General features: G+C 45.9%; 2 pseudogenes; one reads left to right on the top strand and one right to left on the bottom strand.

The window, feature by feature from the left end:
• The first annotated feature begins 8,250 nt into the window (after window positions 1-8,250).
• Window positions 8,251-9,057, top strand: LOC147956914 (putative polygalacturonase pseudogene; annotated as a pseudogene).
• A 642-nt stretch (window positions 9,058-9,699) lies between these two features.
• On the bottom strand, window positions 9,700-9,985 carry LOC147956915 (signal recognition particle RNA; annotated as a pseudogene).
• Between the last annotated feature and the right edge of the window lie 9,606 nt (window positions 9,986-19,591).

Raw genomic sequence — 19,591 nt, forward strand, 5'->3', positions numbered from 1 at the left:
ACACAAAATATTTAAATCATGCACAACCCCGATGACAAGCCAAGCAATTGTTTCATACTTTTGACAATCTCAAAACTTTTTCAATTTTCACGCAATACATGAGCATGAGCCATGGATATAGCACTACAGGTGGAATAGAGTGGTGGTTGTGGAGAAGACAAAAAGGAGAAGATAGTCTCACATCAACTGGGCATATCAATGGGCTATGGAGATGCCCATCAATAGATATCAATGTGAGTGAGTAGGGATTTCCATGCAACGGATGCACTAGAGCTATAAGTATATCAAAGCTCAAAAAGAAACTAAGTGGGTGTGCATCCAACTTGCTTGCTCATGAAGACCTAGGGCAATTTGAGGAAGCCCATCATTGGAATATACAAGCCAAGTTCTATAATAAAAAATTTCCACTAGTATATGAAAGTGATAACATGAGAGACTCTCTACTATGAAGATCATGGTGCTACTTTGAAGCACAAGTGTGGTAAAAGGATAGTAACATTGTCCCTTCTCTCTTTTTCTCTAATTTTTTTATTTGGGCCTTTTCACTTTTTTATGGCCTCTTTTCTTTCTCTTTTTTTATTTGGGCCTCTTTGGCCTCTTTTATTTATTTTTCGTCCGGAGTCTCATCCCGACTTGTGGGGGAATCATAGTCTCCATCATCCTTTCCTCACTGGGACAATGCTCTAATAATGATGATCATCACACTTTTATTTTTCTTACAACTCAACAATTACAACTCGATACTTAGAACAAAATATGACTCTATATGAATGCCTCCGGCGGTGTACCAGGATATGCAATGATGCATGAGTGACAAGTATGAAAGAATTATGAACGGTGGCTTTGCCACAAATACTATGTCAACTACATGCTCATGCTAAGCAATATGACAATGATGGAGTGTGTCATAAACGAAATGGTGGAAAGTTGCATGGCAATATATCTCGGAATGGCTATGGAAATGCCATAATAGGTAGGTATGGTGGCTGTTTTGAGGAACGTATATGGTAGGTGTATGATACCGGCGAAAGGTGCGCGGTATTAGAGAGGCTAGCAAAAGTGGAAGGCTGAGAGTGCGTATAATACATGGACTCAACATTAGTCATAAATAACGCATATACTTATTGCAAAAATCTACAAGTTATCAAAGCAAAGTATTACGCGCATGCTCCTAGGGGTATAGATTGGTAGGAAAAGACCATCGCTCGTCCCCGACCGCCACTCATAAGGAAGACAATCAATAAATAAATCATGCTCCGACTTCATCACATAACGGTTCACCATACATGCATGCTACGGGAATCACAAGCTTCAACACAAGTATTTCTCAAATTCACAACTACTCAACTAGCATGACTTTAATATCACCATCTCCATATCTCAAAACAATATCAAGTATCAAACTTCTCATAGTATTCAACACACTCTTAAGAGAGTTTTATTATTAATCTTGCATGCCAAGCATATTAGGATTTTAAGCAAATTACCATGCTATTAAGACTCTAACAATAATCTAAGTGAAGCATTAGAGATCAATAGTTTCTATAAAACAAATCCACCACCGTGCTCTAAAATATATAAGTGAAGCACTAGAGCAAAATTATATAACTCAAAAGATATAAGCGAAGCACATAGAGTATTCTAACAAATTCAAAATCAAGTATGGCTCTCTAAAAAGGTGTGTACAGAAAGGATGATTGTGGTAAACTAACAAGCAAAGACTCAAATAATACAAGACGCTCCAAGCAAAACACATATCATGTGGTAAATAAAAATATATTTCCAAGTAAAGTTACCGATAGAAGTAGACGAAAGAGGGGATGCCTTTCGGGGCATCCCCATGCTTTGGATTTTAGGTGTCCTTAGATTATCTTGGGGGTGCCATGGGCACCACCAAGCTTAGGCTCTTGCCACTCCTTGTTCCATAATCCATCAAATCTTTACCCAAAACTTGAAAACTTCACAACACAAAACTTAAAGTAGAAAATCTCGTGAGCTCCATTAGCGAAAGAAAACAAAAGACCACTTCAAGGTACTGTAATGAACTCATTATTTATTTATATTGGTGTTATACCTACTGTATTACAACTTCTCTATGGTTTATAAACTATTTTACTAGCCATAGATTCATCAAAATAAGCAAACAACACACGAAAAACAGAATCTGTCAAAAACAGAACAGTCTGTAGTAATCTGTAGCTAGCGCAAGATCTGGAACCCCAAAAATTCTAAAATAAATTGCTGTACGTGAGGAATTTATCTATTAATCATCTTCAAAAATAATTAACTAAATACCACTTTCCAAATAAAAATTACAGCAGTTCTCGTGAGTGCTAAAGTTTCTGTTTTTTACAGCAAGTTCAACAAGACTTTCCCCAAGTCTTCCCAACGGTTCTACTTGGCACAAACACTAATTAAACACAAAAAACACAACCAAAACAGAGGCTAGATAAATTAATTATTACTAAACAGGAGGAAAAAGTAAGGAATAAAAATAAGAGTGAATTCCATTTTTTACCTTGTAGTTGTACATTTGTGACACATATTACCCTATTTAGCGGAACTTTTATCGAAATGTCAGATTTTGGAGACTTTTAACACGGTTTTACCCCAGTTTTACATTTTGTTTGTTTATGGTCGATAGGATCGGCATGTTGCGTCATCGATTCATAAAAAAAACTGTACGGATCGGAGGGCATCATTGGCGATCTTGTCCAAGCTTCTCTTGTCTATCTGTTCCACTCCTTGTGGCCGTCCACATGTTTTTGGATACAGGGCGTCACCTCACACCTTACCTGATGGACACGCATCAAAAAACAAGGGTCCAAAGATTTCAAAAGGGGTATTCTAGACGAATTTTCACTCAAAGGGGTAATTAGTGTCACAAATGTATAAATATGGGGTAAAAAGTGGAATTCACTCTAAAAATAAAATTGGGTTGCCTCCCAACAAGCGCTATCGTTTAACGCCCCTAGCTAGGCATAATATTTCAATGATGCTCACATGAAAGACAAGAATTGAAGCACAAAGAGAGCATCATAAAACACGTGACAAACACATCTAAGTCTAACATACTTCCTATGCATAGGCATCTTATAGGCAAACAAATTATCAAGGCAAACAAAAACTAGCATATGCAAGGAAGCGGAAAGAAACAATAGCAATCTCAACATAACGAGAGGTAATTTAGTAACATGAAAATTTCTACCACCATATTTTCCTCTCTCATAATAATTACATGTAGGATCATAAGCAAATTCAACAATATAGCTATCACAAAACATATTCTTAACAAGATCCACATGTATGCAAAGTTGAAACTCTTCCAAAATAGTGGGATTAACATTAACTAAAGTCATGACCTCTCCAAACCCACTTTCAATAATATTGCAAACACTATTATCAATCTCATATTCATCATGGGGCTTAAATAAATTTTCAAGATCAAAAGTAGAATCACCCCAATCATGATCATTGCAACAAATAGTAGTCATAGCAAAACTAGCATCCCCAAGATTAGGGTTTTGCATATCATTAACAAAATTGACATTAAGAGAATTTATAATAAAATCATTGCAATCATGCTTTTCATCGAAGGAACTATCAAGTACGGGTGCAATAGCATCGATCTCATGTTTAACATAAGGAACTATAGCAAATTCATCTTCATAAATATTGGCATCATGGCCACAAGAATAGCAGGCATCATGCTCATCAAGGGATATTTCAACCAAATCATCGGAATCATCATTATCTATAGATTCATGCATATCATTATTTTCTTCCAAAGCAACGTTCATTCTTTCAATAAATTCTTGGACATAGACATTATGAGCAAAGTTTTCATTGCAATATTTAAGTATGACGGAATTTTCAGATTTATTGAGAGTAAAATCATACTTTTTAATCAAAGAAGCAACTTCATGAGCACCCTTAAAAATGACAGATTCTTCAATTTGTTCGATATCATAATAACTATAAACACCCTTTGCATAAGAAGATAGGATTTCATTATCATTGAACTCACATAGGTAGGGAAGGTGTTTTTTAGGGTTCTTAGAGCAACAAGTAAAATCACAAATTTCACAAAGATTCGAAGCATAGCATAGCAAACTATTTATATGATACCATAAGAGCTTCCCTTTTTCAGACAAACAATGACGCACAAAATGAGCATGCTCATCTAAAGATTTCCCATCAACTAGGCTAGTTGGGGTTTCAGCACGAGCACATAAGGATCGAAGATGATCCAAGTAGAACACTTTAAGTGGATCCATATCAATAGATTTTTAGCAAGCAAAGATGCAAGCAAATAGAAGGCACATGGAAACACAAACAAGGATACATACGGTAAGAAGGCAAACAAAAGAGGAGGCAAATAATACGGCGAGGGTGAAGTGGGGGAGAGGAAAACGAGAGGCAAATGGGAAATAATGTAATGCGGAAAATAAGGGTATGTGAAGGGTACTTGGTATGTTGACTTTTGCGTAGACCTCCTTGGCAACAGCGCCAGAAATCGTTCTTGCTACCTCTTTTAGCACTGCGTTGGTTTTCCCCGAAGAGGAAGGGATGATGCAGCAAAGTAGCGTAAGTATTTCCCTCAGTTTTTGAGAACCAAGGTATCAATCCAGTAGGAGGCTACGCGCGAGTCCCTCGCACTTGCACAAAACAAATAAATCCTCGCAACCAACGCAAACAGGGGTTGTCAATCCCTATAGGGCCACTTACGAGAGTGAGATCTGGTAGATATGATAAGATAATATTTTTGGTATTTTTATGATAAAGATGCAAAGTAAAATAAAGGCAAAGTAAATAGCAAAGTAAATAACTAAGTAGTAGGAGATTAATATGATGAAGATAGACCCGGGGGGCATAGGTTTCACTAGTGGCTTCTCTCGAGAGCATAAGTATTCTACGGTGGGTGAACAAATTACTGTTGAGCAATTGACAGAATTGAGCATAGTTATGAGAATATCTAGGTATGATCATGTATATAGGCATCACGTACGAGACAAGTAGACCGACTCCTGCCTGCATCTACTACTATTACTCCACTCATCGACCGCTATCCAGCATGCATCTAGAGTATTAAGTTAAAAACAGAGTAATGCCTTAAGCAAGATGACATGATGTAGAGGGATAGACGCATGCAGTATGAAGAAAACCCCATCTTGTTATCCTCGATGGCAACAATACAATACGTGCCTTGCTGCCCTTACTGTCACTGGGAAAGAACACCGCAAGATTGAACCCAAAGCTAAGCACTTCTCCCATTGCAAGAAAGATCAATCTAGTAGGCCAAACCAAACTGATAATTCGAAGAGACTTGCAAAGATAACCAATCATACATAAAAGAATTTAGAGAAGATTCGAATATTATTCATAGATAGACTTGATCATAAACCCACAATTCATCAGTCTCAACAAACACACCGCAAAAAGAAGATTACATCGAATAGATCTCCACAAGAGAGGGGGAGAACATTGTATTGAGATCCAAAAAGAGAGAAGAAGCCATCTAGCTACTAACTATGGACCCGTAGGTCTGAGGTAAACTACTCACACTTCATCGGAGGGGTTATGGTGTTGATGAAGAAGCCCTTCGTGATCGATGCCCCCTCCGGCGGAGCTCCAAAACAGGCCCCAAGATGGGATCTCGTGGATACAGAAAGTTACGACGGTGGAATTAGGGTTTTGGCTCCGTATCTGATTGTTTGGGGGTACGTGGGTATATATAGGAGGAAGAAGTACGTTGGTGGAGCAACAGGGGGTCCACGAGGGTGGAGGGCGCGCCTGGGGGGGTAGGCGCGCCCCCCCTACCTCATGGCTTCCTGTTACGTGTCTTGACGTAGGGTCCAAGTCTCCTGAGTTGTATTCGATGAGAAAATCACGTTCCCGAAGGTTTCATTCCGTTTGGACTCCGTTTGATATTCCTTTTCTTCGAAACCCTAAAACAGGCAAAAAATAGCAATTCTGGGAGGGCGGCGGGCGCGCCTCCTGCTCGGCCCCTCTGCGCTACGTCAAACCGAAGACGGAGCCAGGGCTCGCAGCCGTGAAGACGAAGCAAGGGCTCGTCGGCGGCGTCAAGGAGGAGCTCGACGACGAGGCGACCTTGAAGTAGGCGCGTGACGACTGGACGCGGACGGAGCTGGAGCGCCAGCACCTCGCCTAAGAGCGGTTCGCCGCTCGGCGCCATGGCTGGGATGAGGGAGGCGTTGTCGTCCTCGACGACAGCGCCGATGACGCGCCGCCACCACCGGTCCGCCAGGGCGACGCCTGGCAGGGGTCCAGCAGGAGCAGCCGCGTGAAGGAGGAGAAGGATGACGAGGACAACGACGGCGACGGCAGCGACTTCGCCTCTCTCAGCGCCTTATTCAGCCTGTAGTCGCATTTATTTTTTGAAGTCTTTTATCTATGTAAAAAACTATTTCAGTTTGCCGAATTAATGCACTGTTTCGCCGAATATTTGTCCCGTTCGCTGAATTTTAGTCAAATAAATGTTTAAAAAGTAATTAAAACAGGCGCTTGGGGCCGACCCTGGAGCTTCGACTGGGAACCCCATCGCCCCCAGGCCGATTTTACCGCCGGTTCGCCCCCAGGCGGCGATTTTTCGAGCCGCCTGGGGGGCCAACGGCTGGAGATGCTCTAATCATTTGCAGTCTGATGGTTGTCCTTGACTGGTCTTGGTTTAACACATGTACTGTACGCCTTGCCCATGGAACATTTTCACTTTATCAGTCAACCTTTTTGTTCATACATTTATATACGATTGTTAATTTTTGCAACTTCTTGAGGTGGCACTTTTCTGCTAATCATCTGCATTCCATGAATCAAGAACAATAGTCTGCATTAATCAAGACGAGCTGAAATGCATGCATCAGCACCAGCAGTCTGCATCTGGACTTTGTAGCCAAGGAAAAAAAGCTAGGAAACAGACATAATATTAAGACACTCAATGAGAAGAGGAGGATGGTCTAGCACCCCCGACGGGATTTGTTAAACTTAACGTTGATGCTTCTTTTGAGGAGGGGGGGGGGGGGGGGGGGGAGATTGACTGGTGCGCAGATGTGTTGATGGCTGAAGTTTTGGCGTTAAAATTCGGCCTATCGCTTGCGCAAAGGACGGGTTGTAATCGCATAATTATTAACTCGAATAATATGGAGGTGATCGAGACCATGAAGGTGGCCATGCGACAAGGCTTTGGTAGCTCAAAAAAATGTGCTGGTATTGAAATTAACGTGGGGTTTTGAACTACTTGTAATTAGCACAATGCACTAGTGCTAAAAAAATAGTACAATGTACTCGCTTCACAGAATTAGCTCAAAAAAAAACTTGCTTCACAGAAATGGAAACAATATAGAACTGCAGCACGATTAGTTCTGTATGAGTCTCATTACGTAAACAATATAGATGGCGGATTAGTGACTCGACTTGAGTCCCATGGTTTCCGCGGCATCATTTTCGTAGTTACACTTGAGGATGTCTGCCACCAGCAACCGACCCATTTTGCATCACTGACCTCATCGCCAAGTTGACAATGAAGCCATCGAGGAGTCTTATGAACCATGCATCGTCAAGTTCAGATGATGAAGCATCCGACAACGAGAGCAAAACGGATGGTAAACATCCTGGTGGTGATCAGAATGAGGATGCAACGCGAGAACTAATTAACCACACCATCATAATCCATGAAGTCACACCCTGGTCTGCAGAAAAAGGAGGGACTTTCTCAAACTGATAACAACAGTTATACAGGGGGAGTGGTTGACAACAAACCCTACCACTCACATTTACAGAGTCGGTAACATTCACTTGTGATCCAGAACGGGAAGCTGCGACGTAGTCCTGAGGAGGAGCGCCGAAGCGATGGAATGCATCACGATGTGCGCCATCCTCAGCTTTATTTGCCCACAACGCGGCAGCGGCCGAACCTCGCTCCGCCTTTCGCCCTTGTAAACTCTAATGAGATCGCCGGCCCGTTTACTAATCAGGCCGTGCCTGGGCCAAGGAGCAGCACCCGTGGGCCGGCACGGCACGGCCCGACTATTAAACGTGCCATGGCGGGCCATGCCGAGCCAGGCACGATTAGCACAGGCCGGGCCGTGCCGTGCCGGGCCGGCCCGTTTGGTCAGGTCTGGTCGATTTCGAGGTATGCCTCGGTTCCGGATAATGAGCGAATATTCCATTCCCTGGGACGACGGGTGGGTTCTGATTCGTTCGACTAACCATACGCGGGAATGAGCTGCGGGAATGGGTCGGACCCATGACATTCTATCTGGTCACAGCAACCAAACACACCCCAAGTCGCCCAACACGGACGGCCTCAACCCAGACTCGTGCTCCCAAGTGCGCATCGAGGACTGCTACGTCGTCTCCGGCGACGACTGCATGGCCATCAAGAGCGGCTGGGACGAGTACGGCATAGCGGTCGACATGCCCAGCGAGCACATCGTGATGCGCCGCCTCACCCGTGTCTCCCCCACCAATGCGGCGATCGTGCTCGGCAGCGAGATGTCGGGGGGCATCCGGGACGTGCGCGCCGAGGACATCACCGCCATCGGGACTGAGTCAGCGGTGCAGATCAAGACGGCGGTCGGGCACGGCGCGTACGTGCGCAACGTGTACGCGCGGAGGATGAGGCTCGACGGCATGAAGCGCGTCTTCTGGATGACCGGCGACTACAAGTCCCACCCCGACGATGACTATGACAAGACCGATGTGCCCGTCGTGGAGAACATCAGCTACCAGGACGTGGTGGCCACTGGTGTCTGGAAGGAGGCCGCCAGGATGCAGGGCATCCAGAGCGCGCCCTTCAAGGGCATCTGCATGGCCAACGTCACCGCCGAGATGATCAAGGAGAGGAAGGTGTCGTGGAACTGCGCCAACGTCGAGGGTGTCTCGGCCGGCGTCACCCCGGCGCCATGCACGCCGCTTCAAGGCACCCACGCCGGCTCCTGCCCGTTCCCCACTGACACGCTCACCGTCGACCAGATCACCGTGCAACAGTGCTCATACTCAGTCGCATCTGCTACTACTTCAATGGCTGGGACAGAGTAGCTCAACTATATAGTATCCAACTTCTTGCTGCACCAAGTGGTGAGGTCATTGGGTCTCTAAGTGAGAACAGTAACAATAAAGAGTGTGTTGTCAAGTGGCTGCTTTGGTAACTTTAGAAGTAAGAAAAGTTGTCGTGGGTAACTTCTTACTTACCTTTTCAATGCATACAAAGTTGCAAATTCAAAATTGTCACTTTGTTGCAATCATGGGTGCTTATCTTAGGCATTGCAAGGCAGGCCGTCAAACCGCTGCTCTTTTGCCGTATTATCCGATAAGAAGATCGGAAGCACAAAAGGTAAGCAAATAAACCTCTTATCTGCAGGAAAAATTCATAATTTATACTCAAGAGTCAAAAGTGTAAACAAATAAAACTCGTATGTTCAGCACAATAAAAAAAGAAGTACTCACAATTTATATTCAAGGTTCACAATTTATACCCAAGAATCAAAATTGTAAAAGCAAAAACGAAATTTAATGGCAACACAAAAAAGAAAATATGCAAAGTTTATTTTCAAGTCAAAAGAGTAATCAAATAAACCTGTTATGTGTACGTGCAACAGGAAAAAATGGAAATATTCTCAGTTTATATTCAAGAGCTAAAAGAGTAAGCAAAAGAAATACTTTTTTATGCAGCACAAAGAAAAAAGTGATGGTTCGCTAGAGTAGACTGCGAGGCCCAAGTGGCCTAGGAGTGCAGCGGCCCGTTATCCTTCCACCGTCGGAAGCGGGCAGCTGTCGCTACTCTGTGAAGCCAGCCTCACGATGTGCCTGCTATATTATGGACCGTGAGGCCCAGGTTTTGCATAGGCCCCAGGCGGTCCACTACGCAACTTGAACGGGCGGGCCCGCAACAGCACACCCAGACCAGGCCCGCAGCACTACAACAGCGTCCACATCACCTTAATACCGCGGCGCGTACGTGCACGACGTCTACGCGCGCCAGATGAGGCTCGACGGCATGAAGCGCGTCTTCTAGATGACCGGCGACTACAAGTCCCACCCCGACGATGGCTACAACAAGACCGGCGTGCCCGTCGTGGAGAACATCAGCTACCAGGACGTGGTGGCCACCGGCGTCTGGAAGGAGGCCGCCAGGATGCAGGGCATCTAGGGCGTGCCCTTCAAGGGCATCTACATGGCCAACGTCACCGCCGAGATGACCAAGAAGAAGAAGGTGTCGTGGAACTGCGCCGATGTCGAGGGCGTGTCGGCCGGCGTCACCCCGACGCCATGCGCGCCGCTGCAGGGCACCCACGCCGGCTCCTGCCTGTTCCCTACGGACACGCTCGCCGTCGACCAGATCGCCGTGCAGCAATGCTCATACTCCATTGCACCATCTGCTTCTTCAGTGACTGGGACAGAGTAGCTCGACCATATTAGTAGTATCCAGCTTTTTGGGGCACCAAGTGATGAGGCCATTGGATCTCTAAGAGAGAACAATAACAATAAGGAGCGTGTTGTCAAGTGGCTACTTTGGTAACTTTAGAAGTAAAGATGTTGTGAGTAACTTGCTGAATGCATCCAGAGTTGCAAACTCAGAATTGTCACTTTGTTGTAATCATCAGTGTTTATCCTAGGCCTTGCAGGGTGGACCGTTAAGCTGCTGCTTTGTTGCAGTATTATAGGATAATGAAAAGACCGGAAGCAAAAGAAGGTAAACAAGAAAACCATCAACCATACCAAACTCTTACAATTTATATTCAAGATTCAAAAGAGTAAGCAAATAAACCTCTTATGAGCATCACCAAAAAAGAGGAATAATCACATTTTATATTTGAGACTCACAATTTATACCGAAGAGTCAAAATTGTAAGCAAATACTATTGTAATGTGCAACACAAGAATGAAATACTCATAATTTATACTCCAGTCAAAAGAGTAAGCAAATAAACCTGTTACTCTCAGTTTATATTGAAGAGCCGAAAGGGTAAGCAAAAAAAAATTACTGTTATACACAACACAAAGAAAAAAGTGATGGTTCGAGCGGGAAGTTGTCGCTGCTCTGTGAAGCCAACCTCACACTGTGCCTGCCACATTATGGACCGTGAGGCCCAGCTTTCGCTTAGGCCCCAGCAGGTCCACTACGCAACCTGAAACGGGCGGGCCAGCACTAGCACACCCAAACCAGGCGCGCAGCGCTACAACAGCGTCCACATCACTTTAATGCCCCCATTCGGGTTACAAGCTCTCGTAACTGAGCTCGGTGAGTGAAGAGAGTGGAGATGGGTATTTAAACTGGTCGAGAGCCTCCTCGGTTGGCGAGGTGGGACTAAAGAAGGAGGAGTGCTGTGCTTCCTGCTGGGAGTGGGAGATGTTTTCAGCGTGGGCTTTGGCAGCTTTGGCATTTGTGGTTTTGGGCTCATGGACGTGGCCATGTGGGCAAGGCTCTGGCAGCCATTCGTGGATTTTAGTACTAATTAGCATAGTGAACCTGCTTAGCAGAAATGGAAACAAGTATAAATTGCTGCATGGTTAAAGTTGGGACTAAGAAATATTTTAGTTGTACTATAAGAATCCCAAACGCATATCAGTTGGAAAAACAGTATACAGTCTCTATATCATGCATGCTCGAGTATAAGAATATTAGCGTAATTAGCTGGTAAAAATCCGACGTGCACTACCGGAATCGCACCCTATGCCGACGGCCAGGGCCGTCGGCATAGCCCTGAAAGGCCGTCGGGACAGGCCTATGCCGACGGCACCCGTCGGCATAGGGCCGTGGGCAACATATCCGTCGGCGTAGCCAGGAATGCCGTCGGCATAGAAAGGCCGTCGGCATAGGACCTATCCCGACGGCGTCCGTACATGTATGCCGACGGCCCCGGCCGTCGGCAACGTTATCGCCTAACGGCGGCCGCCGTCAAGTGCTGACCAATGCTTGCTCGCCACGTGGCAGGTCTGTGCCGACGGTCTGGCCGTCGGCATAGCTGTCGGCTTAGGTTGAAACTATGCCGACGGCTAGACCATCGGCATAGACCTGCCACGTGGCAGCCACTGGGAGCTCCTGGAGCAGGCCTATGCCGACGGCTTAGCTGTCGGCTTAGTATGAAACTATGCCGACGGCTAAGCCGTCGGCATAGACCTGCCACGTGGCAGCCACTGGGAGTTCACGGCAGCTCTATGCCAACGGCCTAGCCGTCGGCATAGTTTCTGTCTGTTTTTTTTTCTTTTTTCTGTTTTGTTTGAGCTCAATTCATTTGAATATATATAGCACACAACAAATATATGCATCACATAACAGCTGGCCCAGCAGCATCACAGAACAAATTCATCATCACACATCATAAGAAGCATCGCAAAGCATAAACATATAAGTATCATCACCACCAAGCATAAGAATCTCACAAACAACAATAAGAAACATCACAAGCATATAAGTATCATCACCACCAAGACCGCCACAATGTGACCCAAAGGCTTAAGCGCCAGGACGTCGAGCACCACGGAGGTCGTCACCGCCAAGACCGCCGAAGCCCAGGTCGTCACTGCTAGCGGCAGCGCTACCGCCAAGACCGCCTCCTCCTCCGCCTCCGCCTCCGTGGATCGGAGTGGTCGGGCTCCGTGTCTCTGGAGTGCTGCGAAGACCACCGCCAACGGTAGATCCACCTGTTCCCTGGATGTTGAAAAGACATATGCACGGGATATATGACTGTGTTGAAAGGCATGACATGCTTTGGGTGAATAGATTGGGGATGAACTAACCGGCGAGGGGCCAGCGGTCTATGCCACAAACTCCTCAAAGCTCATCAGCACTGGTTGTGCTGGAGGGCATTGTGCTGGAGGGAACTGAGGACACCTGCCGGCCGCCATATCCTGAAAAGCCTGCTGCATCTGGCTATCCCTCTGCACTTGGTGTTCATAAAGCCTCTGATGCCACGCCATGGTCTCCTGGCGTGTGTACTCCATGTAGGCCTACAGTATGACATGATGGAACCCATAAAACTACTAAATGCGGAAAATGAAGTGAGAAATGAAGATAAGAGGGAAAATACTTACAGATTGTTGCTCCTGAAAGAGGTACTGTGTACTAGTCACTGGATGGCTCGTGCGCTGGCTCAGGCTCGGGTCGATCCGATGAAGCTGTGTGTAGGAGATACTAGGAGTGATCACAGCATCGAGAACCGCCTCCCGACCGTGATCCTTGGGCCCCATCCTCACCACCGCCATGTCGTCCAAAGGCGCCGCAATGGGGTCAGGTGTGTCAGGATGTAACTCCAGATACGCTTCGGAGTAGGCCTTCTTCCTCTCTGCATTCTTCTTGCCGTAGTACTTGGGCTCGCCAGGCTTGGGGTCCTTCCGCGTATGGGAGATCTCCCACGCCTGCATGTGTGAGAGCGGCCGCTTCAGTTTCTCCTCCTGCACCACCAAACAGAGGTTAGTTATACATAAGAAAGTGATGGTAAATAGAAGAAGAAGAATGTTTAATGGGGTTAGTCATACATTAACTGCCTTGTGGAGATAGTGGTTTCGGTTTCCTTGAGCATGTACTCCCTCCGTCCCTCGGTTAGCCTTATTTTTGGTTCTCATAGCCGCCCAGGCTCCAGCCTCATCACACCAAAGATCCACCAGTGCCGCCCAGGACTCGTCTTTTCCATAACACCAATTTGGACACACCTACATAATAAAAGCATAATGGCATGTAGGTGTGTCCAAATTGGTGTTATGGAAGCATAAAGCATAAAGCATAATGTACCACAAGGTAATGAAAGCATAATGAAAGAAAAATATATGAAAGCATAATGAAAAATCTTTTATACTTACCGCCAAGAACTCGGGCCTCTCCAAGGTAATGCCCATCCTCCACGCTTCTTCCTTGGTCATCTTCACACCAAGATAGTCGTGGTAGTATGTGGAGATGGCCACATAGCGCACCTCGTACTGCATCTGGCGGGCCTTCTTCTTGCATTGGCACAGCACAATCTGGTCCGCTCTAGCCCTGTGCTCCGGAATAACTCGATACAATTTCTACAATCATGCATGAAACAAGAATGGGAGAAGCCATGAGTTAAATCATTCATGAAACTAGAATGGACTTGTGCTTCTGAAGAGAACTCACCCAGAAAGTAGTGATCACGGCCTTGGCATGGGTCTCATGGTCCGCGTGACGGGCTGCTTCCCAGTGGTCCCAGCTCGTGGCCAAAACCCGACGGTCCGGCTGCCTGACTGGATCAGGACAGTACAACCCCGGCTAATATAACTTCAGCAAGATGGTGATGAGGCCGTTGGGAATACGGACCCCTTTAGAATATATCCAGTTGCTGCAAAAGAATGAACTATTAGCATGTGACAAGCAAAATAAATAACAACTGGAATAAGCATGTGACAAGCAAAATAATGAACCACTTACTCTTTTCCCGTGGGCTCAATGAGCCACTTCTGCTCCTCAGTAGCAGGAACCTGCTTTGGTAGCTTTGCGTTGCCACGCAGCCACCCCTTCGTGTCAACCCCCTTCCCGTCACCACCATCATCCCCGCCACCACCCTCCTCCTCGCCTGCCTCCTCCTCCACCTCCTTCTCCTCCTCCTCGCCTGCCTCACTAGAGGAGGGCCTCGAAGACAACACCCCTAAGTCGGTGAGGGTGCGCTCTTTCTGGCCGTGACCCCCTGTAGTGGCTCTCCCCCCAGCACCTCGTCCTCTAGAGGCTCTCCCCCCGCCCCCTCCTCCTCTAGGGGCACCTCTTCCTCGACCTCCCTGTGAGGAGTCATCGTCAAGTAGCCGAGGGGGAGGATTACGTGCTCGACCACTCCGACTAGGCAGGCCGACGACCTTGCGTAGGAAACCCACGCCGTCGGCCTTCCCCTTGCCCATGTTCCATGAACCTGCATTGAAAAGAGAAAAAAGCAATTAGTAAATTAATGAAATGAAGGAAAAGGCATGATAATAAACACATTAATAAAAATGCATAAAAAGGCATATTCCTAAACTATAGAAAAAAATACTTGAAACGTACATCTGCTAGAACCCATATGAATCATCACTGTTGTAACCTCTTTCTCGGTCCGTCTCATCATCACTATCAATCATATCATCTTCGTTGTCCGACGGAGGTGGAGGCTCTTCCTCGTCGTCAGCGTCTTCGTTTAACTTTTCTAGCATAAGTATGTCATTTTCATTGACGATGGTCTCACCATCATTCCGTGCATCGTGGAAGTTTGGGTCCACATCATCATCACCCAATGGTCTAGCGTCATCGTTTCTAACCACATCATCATCATCATCATCAGGTTGCTCTTGATAGAACACTCCCTCGTATGTCATGGGGTTAATGTTGTAGTAATCTTCTTCATTCGGGTCTGGTAGCTTACCATGTGGCGACACCTTGAGCACAACTTCCCAACCCTTTAGATACACTTTCTGGCATGGGTAAGGCAGAAAATATACTTGTGTAGCATGGGTAGCCGCAATGAACAGATTGGCTCCGGCATAGACGGTTGATGGTTTAACTTCGACCAAACCAATGGAAGGCGTATGTTTTACCCCCTCCCGCGGATCGAACCATCGTATATATTTTGTACCCTTCCGTAGTAGTCTACTGAATTTTGACCGGGGGTGTACACTCCAGTATTTATAGTTTTGGGATCGGGGCGGCTGTTTTGGTGCTCCTCTGTATGGAGGCGGTACCCATTCACATCATACATTTTACATGTCATGTCGGCAGGGTCAAAACCCATGGAAACCCATCTCAATTCATCATCCATAGATATGTTCAGATCTTTTCCCTACAAGTATAATGGAAATTGTTGCGTGCATTAGTTCGGTTAACTAATAAATGTTGAAGTAGGTATTTAATAGGGGAGTGTGGAAAATTACTTTCTCCATGAACCAAGCAACAAAAATTTTACGTCCAGGGTTTCCATGATGGAGAAGAGTAAGTGCCTCCGCCTCAGTAGGAGGATTCACTCCCGTCCATTCCTCTTGAACGAAATCACTAAAAAAAGATAAGCGGTGTTAGACCGGGACTAAGTGAACATGAAACATGATGATGTGGAAGACATAAAGGAATGGTGTAGTGGTATTACCTCATCCACACTTCCTCAACTTCCTTGATGTTGTGCAAGATATAGAACATGAGGTCCTCCCACTCTTGTCGTGGCATGTTATAAGATTTCGAGGCCCCAGCCCTCCCACCTTGCACGTTGAATAGATCGAGCCTGGGTTGATACTTGGGCTCTTCTATATTGTATCGAGGCACCTTGTTATGCAGATGGGGAACGTGGTCTGGATAGTATGATGTCCTGAGGTCTGACACCTCCTCTAGGATAACTGCCTCAGCTATGGAAGCTTCAATCTTAGCTTTGTTTCCACATTTCCGTCGGAGATGCTTGTTCTGCCTCTCAGGGCCGTACTGCCAGCGATTTTGCACAGGGCCCCCCAACAATACCTCGTTCGTGAGGTGCAGAATGAGATGTGTCATCAGAGTAAAGAAGCCTGGCGGAAAGATCTTCTCTAGCTTGACTATCAACTCCGGTGCCTTCTTATGCAATTTTTCAATCACCTCTTTACTTACTTCTTTAGCACAGAGCGTGCGGAAGAAACGGCTAAGCTCGGCAAGCACTCGCCAGACATGCTCGGGGACATAGCCTCGAACCATCACCGGCATTATCCGCTCAATCCATACATGGTAGTCATGACTCTTCAGGCCGGTCACTTTGCCCGTTGAAAGATTGACTCCCTTACTTATATTCGATGCATAACCATCGGTGAACTTCAAATTTTGTTTCAGCCAGATAAGTACTTCTTTTTTTTCTGGCGGTTTAAGGACAAAGTCAGCATCTGGCTTGAACCAGTTTTTTTGACCGCCTGTGGGAGGCTTCATGTTCAGGCGTGGTCTATCACAAATTCTCTGTCGATCGGCTCTAGCTTTTACGTTATCCTTCGTCTTATCAGGAATGTTGAGGATCGTGTGGAAAAGTGACTCTGCCACATTCTTTTCGGTGTGCATCACATTAATATTGTAAGGAAGTTTGAGGTCCTTGAAATAGGGAAGCTGCGAGAAGGGGGTAATGTGCGTCCAGTTGTGCGTCTCACCATATCCCTCGAAGCCTTTGGCTTTGGCTTTGCCTTTGCCTTTGACTTTAGGCTTGAGATCTTTTAGCTGAGCAAGAACATCTGCCCCCGAAAATGTTGGAATCTCGGTTACTTCATGAACAACCCGGCCTTTCGTGAAGTTCTTCTTGTCTTCCCTGTCTGGATGGTCTGGAGGGAGGAACTGTCGATGCAGGTCAAAGTCTACATACTTGCCACCCTTACTCAGCCAAATCATTCGCAGAGCCTGCATGCACACTGGGCATGGCATCTTACCACTTGTACACCATCCGCAGAATAGAGCATAGCTGGGAAAGTCATGCATGCAGTAGTGCAACCAAACTTTCATCAAGAAATTTCTCTGTAGATCCCGGTCGTATGTCAACCTCGGAAAGTACCAAGAATGGTGCAAAGCATCCACAAGAGGCTGCATAAACACACCCAATTGCTTCCCCGGGTAGTCAGGCCCCGGAATGATGAGCGACAAGAACATGGTCTTCCGTTGCATTAGGGCACCGGGAGGAAGATTGAGCGGAATTACAAACACAGGCCAGCAGCTGTATGGATTGGACGACATACCATATGGATTCAACCCATCACCTGATATGGCTATTCTGACATTCGCAGCTTCGGCTGCTTCCTCGGGGTATTCTTCATCGAATGACTTCCATGCTTCCCCTCCCGATGGATGTATGATTTTTTTTGGATTGTACCTTATACCTTCCTTGTGCCACTTCATCATTTTGGCAGACTCCTTCGTGATGAAAAGGCGCTGCAGTCTTTTTATAAAATCAAGATACCGAAGAACCTTAACGGGGATGGTTAGCTGCTTTTTCTCACCATCCTCACCGACCACCTCAATGTACCGAAACGAACCGCACTTCCTACAGTACTTGTCATCCGCATACTCGTGCCTAAACAAAAGGCAATTCTTCGGGCAAACATCTATTTTCTCATAATCCATAGAGAGTGCCTTCATGATTTTCTTTGTATCGTACATGCTTTTCGGCAGTTCATGTCCCTCAGGGAGGCTGTTAGCCCATACTCCCAGGAATGCTTCGAAGCATTTCTGGCTACAGCCGTACTCAGCCTTCACTGCAATCAGTTGCGAGATGGCATCCAGCTGAGATATTTTCGCTCCCGCATAAAGAGGTTTCTTCGACGAGGCCAAGACCTCCAAGAAGGCCTTTGCGGTTGCCTCCGGCTCCTCCGGTTCATTCTCTGAAGGTGTCGCATTTGCCATTTCTGCAACAATGACATCATCTAGTATGTCCCTGACCCCGTCGTCCTCATATCCATCGATGCATTGTCGCATCACCTCCTCTCTACCACGGTCCTTCTCGGCTATGTTTATCGGCGGCATGTCAAAGTTTGGCATATATCCGTGCGTGCGAAGGTGCTCACTCATGTCCGTCTGATTTCTACGGTGACGTCTGGCACATCTCGCACAGGGGCATGGTGGGATAATTCTCATTGGACGACGGAATATCTCCTTCAAATACACATCGGTTTTCGCGATCCACTCTGATGTTACTCGATTCCGATGGATAAAACCACTTTACATCCACTGATTATCTGCCATCCTCTGCTTTTTTGCAACCCACGCAACATAATTAAGGATTCACTTAAATTAATGGCATCAAATTTTCAGTTTCTACCGCGTTTAATCCACCTACATCTCTAATAGGTAAAGATGGGTCCTAATCCCACCCGAGGATGTGTAGATTGAGTACGTTCTCCATTCTACCCCGTTCCGAGACAAAATTTCGGCAGCACCTCCCCGCTGTTCTCCAGATACACGTCTCGGCAAATAGCCGAGAGAATGTGCTCCGGAGAACAATGGGGAGGCGCCGCCGAAATCCTGTCTCGGAACGGGGTAGAACATGGAGAACATACCCAATCTACACATCCTCGGGCTGTCCGTGGAAAACGCTGGACAATCCAAAAGAGCTGCGGTGATAAATATGCAATTGAATGCATATTTATCGATGCAACCCTTTCGGACGGGAGACACCTAGGTTACGCCAGTTGACTTGAGAATGAAATCTAGTGACATCAAAAAATGGAGGAGATGGACTTGTAGCTCACCTTCGGCTGTAGGGGAAGGAGTCGAACAACAGAGGGATGCTCAGGGAACAACGCGTCGGACGACGGTCACTTTAATGAAATGCAACACCACAAAGCCTGCAAATTCCACCGCGACAAAAAATTAGAACATCACAACTCATAGAGCATATTTAAAACATTTAAACATGCATTCATTTATTTTTGCATCATGTAGGCAAAAAAACTATAGGGACTCATCATCTATTCGTCACATATTCATCATCATCATCTATCCATCTATATATCATGATGTAGTATCCACTCATCTATCCATCTATATATCAACAACAATTTTTTTCTCAACTAACCTATCAACAAAATTTTTATATCTTACAATCCATCTATCTAACTATTTATATATCTAACTAATCTATCCATCTAAACCCTGAACTAACTAACCTAA

Source organism: Triticum urartu, chromosome 7A (genome assembly GCF_056163025.1).
Source record: "Triticum urartu cultivar PI428250 chromosome 7A, HENAU_Tu73, whole genome shotgun sequence".
Taxonomy (NCBI): Eukaryota; Viridiplantae; Streptophyta; class Magnoliopsida; order Poales; family Poaceae; genus Triticum; species Triticum urartu.